This window comes from Ammospiza nelsoni, chromosome 12, assembly GCF_027579445.1.
Source record: "Ammospiza nelsoni isolate bAmmNel1 chromosome 12, bAmmNel1.pri, whole genome shotgun sequence".
Classification (NCBI taxonomy): Eukaryota; Metazoa; Chordata; class Aves; order Passeriformes; family Passerellidae; genus Ammospiza; species Ammospiza nelsoni.
In genome coordinates, this window is record NC_080644.1 from 15,798,979 (window position 1) to 15,806,520 (window position 7,542).

The 7,542-nt window shown below is 49.7% G+C and overlaps 1 pseudogene; it reads left to right on the forward strand.

Annotated features, from left to right (window-relative positions):
• Window positions 1-1,688: 1,688 nt before the first annotated feature.
• LOC132078431 (CMP-N-acetylneuraminate-beta-galactosamide-alpha-2,3-sialyltransferase 2-like) lies at window positions 1,689-7,212 on the forward strand (annotated as a pseudogene).
• Window positions 7,213-7,542: the final 330 nt, after the last annotated feature.

Sequence of the window (7,542 nt, forward strand, 5' to 3'; positions counted from 1 at the left end):
ATTTATCTTGTGAAAGAGAAACAATACAATAAAACTGTTGTTGGCATGGAAGTGTGATCATGGGCTGTTGTGATCTCATCTCATGCATTGACCCCATGTGAGATGATGTTGAAACTGGCCATTCCTGAGGAGGAGATACAGGGTGTGGTCGTGGGGTGGAGAGAGAGGACAACATCATGCACACCATGTTGATCCAGGGGACATCCTGAAGGTGTGCTGCCCTACTGCCTCTCCCGCTCAGGAGCCATGCTCTATCTCCTTCTCCTGTTTGGCGGCTTCTCCAACATCCAGGGGTCAGTATGTATTTATTGCTAACACAACAAATAGAATTGACTTGCTTTGCTATTCTAACTGTGTCGCGAGTTTTTTGTGCATGGGAATCTTCCCGAACCCATAACACCGGGTGACAGGCACCTGTCGGCTGAGGACAAGAGCAAGGGGGGAGATGTTTGTACAGGAAACCTGTGCCTAGTACTGGTCCCACACTATGGGTTGAAGAGAGGACAGCTCTCACACAGGCAGACTGAGGGCTGAGGCAGGGTCTTCCACAGCACAGATCTTTGACAAATGTGTGAATGCTGCCAGGAGCAGCCCCAGGGTGTCCAGGATGGATATCTGGACAGCTGGAGCCTCTGGGTGCATTGAGGAACCAGCCTCATCCCAGCAGATCTCAGCAGTTTGGGAAGCATGGCAGCAATAAAGGGTGCCAAGCACATGATGCACAGCAGCTGCATCCTAATGCTGGCAGCTCTTGGAGCACCTTGGAGCTGCATATCTCCCACCTTCTGGTAACATACTTCTCATTCAAACCTCCATGCTATGTCCTTCTGCTTCCTGGCCATGTCCTCTTCCCCTGTTGCTGCTCTCCACCCTGTCCACAGTCCCTGCCCTTTCCAGTTCCCAGACTGAATGTGTGTTTGTTGCTTGCATCTTACCATGGTGGAGGACCAGATTGCACTGTGTTGTCTGACAGTGGATGTTGCTGTTGTCCACATGTGATGAAAGGTGTTAGATGACCAGCCTGATTGTTGTTGTGCCTGAAAGTCATGGACCCCATCTGCATATCTGACTGAGCACAGTGGAACAGTCCGGCCCACACTGGTTCCTCCAGAAGCCAGATCCATGTTCTGGCCATGCTTGGGATGTATCACCCCTTCTTCCTCGGAGGAGTAGTTTGGTAGGTGGCCAGAGGCCAGGATCAACTCAGCTCCCACATCTGCCAGTATTTATCCCCTTTAGTTTTGACCTGAATTGGTGTTGGCCCTAGCAGTTTCTCTTTTCAGCAGTGCTGTGATTCCTTGGCATTGACATCTCCCTGCTAATTGCTGAGAATGCTATCCCTGTATTGTTTATAATTCCAGGTTTTTAGCAGGTCACAGAGTGAAATTTTGGACACGGAGAAGAGTGCAGTGTCTACAGTGGCCCTGCTTCTCTGGGCTGCAGGAGACATCTTTCTTCCTGAGGACACTGCAAAGGCAGAGCCCTTTCCTTAGGGACACCTTGCTTGATCTTGAGATCATGGTGAGCAGCACTGCTGGCTCCATGCACAGACCCTGCCCTGGGAAACTGAGACCCCATATGGTGCACCTGCACATGCCTGGGGCCTAGTGCAAAGAATCAGCTGCCTCCATAAGGATGCTTGAGCAGAAGGAGGCATCTTCTGGATCCCTCTCTCAAACTGCCCAGAGATGACCTGCTACCTCAGCACCTCCTCTGCACACGAAACCTCCCAGTCTCTCATTTTTGTTCTTCACACCATTGCCAGGGGCTCTGGGATCAGGTCAGTGGAATTAGTTTTGGTTTGTGGCTGATGAAGAAGTTCTCTCCTTCTTTGATTCCTCCAGAATCAACTGCTGTTCTGCAGGGTTCACGGTCTTTGTAAGTGTGGTAAGGATTGAGCACACTGGAGCTTGGGAAAGCAAACAAGTGGAGCCAGCACCACAGAGGCTGTGCTGTCCCCAATTCCTCCCACCCATGTTTTATTCTCTGTGTGATCCAGAAAATGTGCTTCATGACAGCCCAGGGCACAGTCCCTGCCCAGCCCCCCAGTAGTGGTGCAGAGGCCCTTTGAGCCTGTAACCAGTAAATACAGACCTTTTGCGTTTTCCAGTGCTATTCTAGTTTGAGTTTCTAGATCCTTCATCTTTGTGCCAAACTTCCTTGCAAAGCAAAGTGTTGACCTCCCCTTGGATAAAATAATCACTGTTCAGCTTGCACTGCTTTTTCACTGGCAGTACTTTTCTAATTGCTGAGCACATTTCACAGTGCTCTGTCCCCTCTGAGCCAAAATTACATCCAGGTGTGCAAGTCCTGGTGAGGTGCTGGATGTACAAGGCTGTTGAGAGCTCTGCGTTGCTGGAGAGCAGCTTCACTCCAGGCAGATTTTCCCACCCAGAGGAATTTCTTAATCATTAAATTCCTGATTCGGCCTTGGGAACCTGACTGGGCTGCATGGAGAGGCTGTGCCAGAATGCCAGAGTGGCAGGCACTAACGAAGAAAGGACAGCAGTTTTGACCCTACTGTATCACCCACAGTTCTTCCCCACAGCGTGGTACAACACTGCCTCTTCCCTTCGCAGTTGCTGCACTTGCAAAAAGCACTGGAGAGGCTACTGAGTCCAGTAGCATCACCTTCACCCGTTCGTGCTCAGTGGAGTGGGTGCTTGCAAGAGTACAAAAGATTAAGTTATAGGAACTTGTGACTGCCAGCAGGGAAAGTGTGGGGTCTCTGGTAGCCACCCTGTGGGAAGAAGAGCTGGCATTCCATGGCATCTTCATGCCTGGGAGAACGAACATCTGGGTTTCCAGTTGCACTGGCAATGGCTTGTTTGTGCTTCCCCCTTTAATATGGGGGTGATGGTTCCTGGGCTTTTAGAAGGGACAGGCTATTAGAAGGAACAGCAGGCTTCAGCCACCTAGGATCATGCAGATTCTTGTTGCTGTTATGTAAGAAATGACATCAGAAGGCTGGTTTGCACAGCATCTCGCTTTACTTCAAATTCTCTCTTTTTATAGACTGTTCCAATACAGATAGACCAGATTGGTCAATTATCAATATATTTCACCTGATTGGCTAATTAACAAAATGCCTTTCTTATAAACAATCTTCGAAAAAAACAGGAAAACCGAGAGTAGGAGAACAACACCTGCCAGTTGTTTACAATAAGAAGTTATCATTGTTTATCTCTAACTCCCTAAAGTCTCACAAGCCAATTCTGGGAAAACTTATTTGTCACAGACAACTTTTATTAAAAATCCTTTCCTTAGGATTTTTCTTCCTGAGAAGCTGAGAGGCCTCAGGAACAAAATGTAAACATTGGTTATCTGCTGCTGTGGAATGCAACAGGTGCATCTGTGATTGGTCTCATAGAGTTGTTTCTAGTTAATGGCCAATCACAGTCAGCTGGCTTGGACTCTCTCTCTGAGACAGAAGCCTTTGTTATCATTCTTTGCTATTCTATTCTTAGCTAGCCTTCTGATGAAACCTCTCTTCTTTTAGTATAGTTTTAATGTAATATATATTATAAAAAAACTAAATCAAGCCTTCTGAAACATGGAGTCAGATCCTCGTCTTTTCCCTCATCCAAGAACCCCTGTGAACACGGTCACACTTATCTAGTTTTCTCACTCTCTGACCAGGCTGTCACATCCACAGATTCTCCCACTCTGTTCTGTCTCCCATCTCTGTTGACTGGACCCCATGGACAGCAGTTTTGCTGTCTGGGACGTGTTCTGGGGGTCAGATCTGAGCACAGATCTGAGTCAGCCACCATGGTGAGCAGGGATGTCCATTAGGGCTCTGTTCTCCAGGAGCTGCAGAAAATGGTTTCTATGGAGAAATGGAGTTAGTGCTGACACATAGCAAATGAGGGAGGCACAGGGTGCTACTGTGAGAACATGAGGGATTTTCTAGCAGAGAGGGGATACCTCCACAAACCAGCTGTGTTCTCTTCTGACCCTGGGATGAAGGCTGCTATGAAGCTCTGCTCTTCGCTCTTGCCTTGGGCCACAGAAGCCAAGTCCTGTGTCACTGAGCACTTAATGAATTCCCTGAAAAATGGAAAACCCTTTTCCCTCTGACCTTAGGCTACATGAGAGCTTTTTGATAGAGAACAGATGTTCTTCCTGGCAATGATTTAATGCCCTTGAAACTGCAGAACCCCAGGACTGCTAGGGTGGGAGCTGAATGGTGCCTGCATGGGCTCAGCAGGGCAGAGAGGTTGTGGGGCTCTTCTGCCCCAGCCTCTCTTCAGGCATGGGGACGAGAGCTCACTGCTAGCATTGTGGACTTGGTAGGTGAATGTACACCACTTAGAATGGGGAAGCTGGTGTTTGACTCATGGCCAGGGTGATGATGCTTTGCTGCTAGTTCACAGGTCAGTTTACAGACCCTACATGTGTTGCATGCAGAGAGAAGTTTCTTGTACAGCACATGCTTCCAGCCAACCCTGTCTGGCCTGAAGTAAATGGTGGCAGTGGCAACAGCAGAACACAGCAATAACATCAATGAACACTTAAAAAAGGAAATTAATATTGGGCTATTTCAGTTCCCTCAGAGTGGATGAGCATCCAAGGGATGTCCTAGGAAGCTGGGCAGACAGGGTGGGTAAGAAGGCATACTGTGGTGCCACTGGTGTTTGTGACACATCACTGCAGGTGGCTCATGGGCCGCTGTTACAGAGGTACACAAAGGTGGTGCTGGCCCTGTGCCCTGTGCTGCTCGTCCTGTGGCATTGTTTCTGAGTCCTCACAGACGGCATTGCTGCTGTTGGGTTCCCTCCCTCCTCCACACCCCTACTGCTCACTGCACCACCCCTACCAACAGCTCTGCATGGTTCAACACCCACTATAAGGCAGCCATAGGGCCTCTGCTGACAGGTGCACACCACGAGCTCTCCTCAGATGTAGTTCAGTGGTGGCTGATAAGTGAGGCAATGGGCAGGAGCTTGTTGGTCTTCCCAGGCTCCCTGAATCTGTTCACAGTGGGTCAGGGCCAAGACTCCTCTTCATACCCTGCCCCCTGGGCTGTTTTACACCCTTTTCCTAACATCCCATCTGTTTTTGCTGCCCTTTCCCAGGTCTCTGCTAGGAGAAATGGGATTTTGTCTCCCCTTGGGCTACTGTTGGAGGTGCTAATGCGGCATGTCACTGTGCTTGCTCCCCTAGACCCTGCAGGGTCCCAGGTGATATCCAGCTCCAGGCCATAATTCAGCAGCTCTTCAATGTCTTCTGGGCCCTGACAGTTGATGCGTGGGACCCTTCTCACTTCAGGACTTGTGCAGTGGTGGGAAACTCTGGGCAGCTGAAAGAGTCCAGTCATGGGATGCTAATTGATGCTCATGACTGGGTGCTGAGGTGGGTGACCTAAAGGGACTTGCTCTCTCCCTATCTTCTGAGAACCCTAGCATGCCCCAGTCCCTGTCCATGCTGTTGAAATCTGCCAACACAAACCCTGTGAAGGAGGTGGCTGGCTGACCCTGCTTTCCGGAGCCCTGCATCCTGGGACACACAGGCCTTGTGTCACCCATATCCACTCTTTGCTGGCTAGGGTGGCCTGCTGTCGCTGCCTGGTGGGACCAAGCGCCTGGGAAGATGCACCTTTGTTTTGGGACACACCATCCTGCTGTCCTTTAGGATGAATGGAGCAAAGATCACTGGCTTTGAGCTGGATGTTGGCATGAGAAGAAAGCATCTCTTCATGTGTTGCATATAGGTAAAGCCTTACAGAATAAGAGCCTTGTTACCCTTGTAAAATCATAGATTAGGCCTGCTGCATCAGCTGGGTGCAGCTAACAGCTAGCCTAGCAAGTTACTGTGAGAAAGGAATTTTACCTGTGAAAATAGAGGCTCTAACCGTGAGAATAATTCTGTACCCATGAAACAAGAATGTAAACATCATTAGAGAGGAAAGTTTTTGATGGACACATACACTAGCAACTACTAAGCAATGAACTGATTTGCAGTAAGTTACCAATTAGAATGAAACATGATGCCTTTAGAACTATGATAAATATGATAAATACGAACTGTGAACAATAAGGATTGGGTTATTGTGCATGAAGAAAAGAAGTGTCTTGTTCATTTCTACAGTGACATTCATGTACCCAGAAGAGTGCAGTGAACCTAAGGCCCGATGTTCACCTTGTCTTTGTTCCCTTCAAACCTCTGGACCTGTAGTGGGTGACCAGTGTCTTCTCCACCTCTCCTCTGGAGAACTCACACAGTGTGTCAGCATTGGGGGATGCTGTCTTTTGTGCTGGAAACCCCGTGGATGGTGCAGTGGGATCTGGGGATTCTAGTGCCTCACTGGAGACCTGGCATGAGTCCTGATGGCACAAAAGGTACTGAGCATCCTTCTGCCCTGCACTTTGAGGTAGTTGGGCATTGACATGTCCCCACAGGGCTTAGGCAACCTGCAGTACCATACTCCTATGTGTGGGATGGCAGCTGTGCCCACATTGGGGCCATGAGTTTGATGCGTCCCTTCCTACAGCCAGGCCAGGGGATGCTGCTTGGCCAACTCAAGGGGTGGGAGATGCCACTGGGCTGGGTGCTGGGAGACAATGAATATCCTCTGCAAAGAAATGGGTCCCCTCAGCAGTGGGTGTACTACATGATCATTGCTTGCCTCTGCTTTTGCAGCACATGTGAGAGTTAAACAGTTCAAAGGAACAAGGTAATGGCTCCGTGCACTCCAGCTCCTCAGGGGCAGGCAGAACTCTGTTGGGCAGTGACCCAATGGCTGCACTGTGTTGGGCTGACTGTCCTGTTCCAGCATGGAGAGCACCATACCACTCCACTCCCCACCCAGGTTTTGATCCTGAGCCCAGTTTTCCTCAAGTACATCCATGACAACTGGACAGAGCATCATGGGTGATAGCCCTCCACCGGCTTCACAGCCCTGCTCTTTGCCTTGCACAGCTGCCATTAGGTGAGCACAGCCAGTGATACCAGATGCTGCCACTGTACCTCCCCTTGCATTGCTTGTCCATATGCTTGTAGGATGCTCCAGTGTCCATACAGCATTGGCTCTGGCTGGCATGCACACAGGTCTCCATGTTTGGCTTTGGAGCAGACACTGAAGGGAACTGGCACCTCTATTGGGAAAAAACTCACTGGTCTGGAGCCTTTCGCAGGACAAGAGCACATGACACTGATGTTGAATTCAGCCTCATTGAGAGACGGGTATATGAAGGCAGGATTGTATTTTAAAACTGATGCATTTCCAAGAAACTGGAGCCAGCTGTTTGGCCAGGAATGGGCCAAAGGACACTGCCAGCAGCTGTCCTGGCTCTTTAGCTTGGTGTTCCACCCCACCATTTGGGCTCATAGACCCTGCAATTTGTAGCGTTTCAGTACTGCTTGTGCTGGTCCTACCAGCTGGGTACTGTGGGTGCCATTCTCCCATGGCAGTAGCAATGTTGTGTTTAGTTGGACATAGGGTGGGCACAGTTCTGCCCAAGCTGGTTGGGAGGGACAAAGGGGAGATGTTGGGGCTGGAAGTGGGCATGGAGCCTGTAAGCTGTTGTGTGTGGCCCAGCA